This window comes from Prionailurus bengalensis, chromosome B4 (assembly GCF_016509475.1).
Source record: "Prionailurus bengalensis isolate Pbe53 chromosome B4, Fcat_Pben_1.1_paternal_pri, whole genome shotgun sequence".
Taxonomy (NCBI): domain Eukaryota; kingdom Metazoa; phylum Chordata; class Mammalia; order Carnivora; family Felidae; genus Prionailurus; species Prionailurus bengalensis.
The window spans coordinates 70,986,692-70,989,885 of NC_057358.1; the positions used below are offsets into that span (position 1 = coordinate 70,986,692).

A 3,194-nucleotide genomic window follows, 5' to 3' on the forward strand; every position below is an offset into this window, starting at 1 on the left:
CACAGAATCCCAAACAGGCTCCAGGCTCTGAGCTGTCAACACAGAACCGGACACGGGGCTCGAAACCATGAACTGTTGAGATCATGACCCCAGCTAAAGTCGTATGCTTAACCAACTGGGCCACCCAGGCACCCCAAAAACTATTTAAATATTTTAGAGTTGACTGACAACGAACTACATCATTCTTTTGAGTTTTTTTTAAGCACCTTTTATTTTTCAGACTATAAATTACATTAACATATGAGCACAATTTCATAGAGTATTTCCGAAGGGACACTCTTCTTTGAAGGGACACAATTCTTCACATTGGTTGATTCCACTTGTCAATGCAGAATAAATAAAAATACATTTTTTTCTAAACTCAGACTCAGACTGAATTATTTCTTTATTCCCCACTAGCATAAAACTTACTTACATTGGCTGTATTAATGCAAGCACAAGAACTTTATTCTTTAGAGAGATGACTTTCATGAAGTAAATTTAGAGTCACTTAGTTTATCTCATGAGTGATGGTGCTATTTTGAAAAACAGGGATGTAAGGAGACTTTATGTCCACTTTTGATTTACTTCACTTGAAAATGTGTACTTAGAGAACAAGTATATGCTTGAGCTTATTTGGCCTGAAAATACAGGGACAAAGGTTTCTCCTTTCAAGGACATCTCTATGATGAGTTTGTTTGTAGATCTTCCATGCACCCTCACAGTGTTTAAAACTTGCAGATAAAGCTATCCAAATAGATTCTCACTTCTATCCACGTATGTATAATTGGTTCTAAGATTTGAGTGAGTCAAATTTCCTGTCGGGAATAGAAAGTACATAAAAGTAAGTGCTGACATATTGTTTTCATTTTATTTACTGAAAAGTAAAATAAACTTTTAAACAGATGCCTGTTTTCTAATTTACAAGCTACCTTCACTTATACCCTCCCCCCCTACACACACACCATGGCCTTTTTCTATTTTTAATTAGGTACCTGTTCCCTAAATCTTAATATTTTAATATTGCTTTTATGGTCTCAGTTCAGATTTTGATATCTTTTTTAATGGGGTGAGAAATAGGGATTAGAGAGATATGTATGTCCATAATATTTTAAAGGAACTGCATACCTTCATAACACCTCTCCACCTGTTATTTATTTCCATCATTTTCTTTTTCCTTGTCATTTGTTCCCTCAACTGGAAATAACTCTCAACATATCACTCTAGCAAAGCCAATGGGGTTTCCATAATTCTCTGTGATGTGCTGCATAAATTGAGAACACAGGGTTAACATGAAGCCAAAGACACTGAATTGTAACAGGAGAGGCAACATGAGGTCACAATGTACCGGTTAAGTCACTAACTACATGGGGGGAGGAGGGCTTGTTGAACCCGTTGTTCAATAGTTAACCTAATAATTTACTTTCTATGGAGTGGTGTAGACACAGTCTGTGCCAAGCTTTTACTTCCTTTCTTGTTCCTTTATTTTGCTAGAGGAAAAAAAAGACCAGGGGCCTCTGCCTACTTCTGAGTCTATTTATTGCAGGTTTTTCTGATTTTTGATTCTAAAGCTTGATTGGTGGCAGGCTCCACTGTAAGATGTACTTCATTTCCCCTTATGATATTTCAGAAGGAGTGTCGACCCAATAGCATTGATTCTGTCAATTATCATAATCGTGACTGGGTAGTTAAATTGAAATATATATCATTATAGCACAGAACTCATAGGCTGATGCTGAATTCTAGAAAGAGTTGTAATGCCATCCTAACCATTTTGTGGTCCTTTTCTTCCTTCCTTCCTTCCTTCCTTCCTTCCTTCCTTCCTTCTTTCCTTCTTTCCTTCCTTCCTTCCTTCCTTCCTTCCTTCCTTCCTTCCTTCTTTCCTTCCTTCCTTCCTTCCTTCTTTCCTTCCTTTCTTTCTTTCTTTTTTAATATTTATTTATTTTTGAGAGAGAGACAGCATAAGCAGTGGAGAGGCCGAGAGAGAAAGAGATAGAATCTGAAGCAGGCTCCAGGCTCTGAACTGTCAGCACAGAGCCCAACACAGGGCTCAAACTCAGGAGCCATGAGATCATGACCTGAGCTGAAGTTGGATGCTTAACCAACTGACCCACCCAGGTGCCCCATGTGGTCTTTTTCTATATGGAAAAGATCTAAGCTTGCATTTCCCAGATAAAGGCTGTTGAGTAAATACAGTAAAATAAAATTAGAAGAAGAAAAAAAGCAGAAAAAGAAAACCTATGATTATCTACTGTGTAATTTTCAGATGTTCTAGCTCTCTAGCTCTTCCCAGCATGTAATTAAAGGTGTATTTTCCAAGTGGAATGAATGCATTCCTATAGAAAAATATGCAGCAAGCATTCTTTATTCTGCAGATATGCAATTTCACACATCTTGCCCGCTGTATTGTCCTCACAATCATAAGAGAGCAGGAGGAAATTTTTGCTTACTCAAAAATATAAAACAAATTTGTCTTGAACACCCAGAAACAAATAAATGAGTTAAACCTTCACCACATTTATCTCTCTATAAAAAGTATGAAGACACAAAATGAATAAAATTTGCATTCATTACCACTTGATATAAATTATTTTGCATGATAAAACTTTAGGGATTAAATAGACCTATTTTTGTGTGTGTCCAATATTGTTATTTTTCACATGAAGACATTCTGTGCTGTAGTAAAAATACACATAAGTACATGCAGTGAAACGTAGGTGCCCATGGAGAAGTCATGAAATTTGGAATATCAGTTTTATGCCTGCAAATGCCTGGGTCTCCTAAAGTTTACAAAAACACATTGGGTCCCTGAAGATGTAGAGGTTAATGAACTCATCAAAGGAGATAACAGATTTAGTGGTGGAAGACTTGACTAAAACCCTGGTTCCCATTTTAATTCTTTTTTTAATACTTCAAGTGATATTATTTTCAAGGCTCCTGAGTTATTAAATATTGTATTTCTTTAGTAGGGAAGTGAGGGGATTTGGACCCCTTCTAGAAAGATACATTTTTATGGTACTTTATCTTATTCTGCACATTTCTAGAGTGTCAGCTCTGAGGCCATAGGGTACTACATTGGTTGAGCCAGCTGTGAGTATGGCCATATGGATCTGGGTCTATGATCTTGATTATCTTTTTCATGGCAACAACTATAAAGAAGTGAAAGATAATGGGCCTCAATGCATTTTTTTCTAAATTTCTTTTAACATTTATTT

The 3,194-nt window shown here is 36.5% G+C and overlaps 1 long non-coding RNA gene across 1 annotated transcript; it reads right to left on the reverse strand.

The window, feature by feature from the left end:
• Positions 1-425: 425 nt before the first annotated feature.
• On the reverse strand, positions 426-1,271 carry LOC122473184. Its single transcript, XR_006294607.1, has 2 exons — positions 1,108-1,271; positions 426-797 (listed from the first exon to the last, which is right to left on the reverse strand). It is a non-coding gene; the product is annotated as an uncharacterized LOC122473184 (long non-coding RNA).
• Between the last annotated feature and the right edge of the window lie 1,923 nt (positions 1,272-3,194).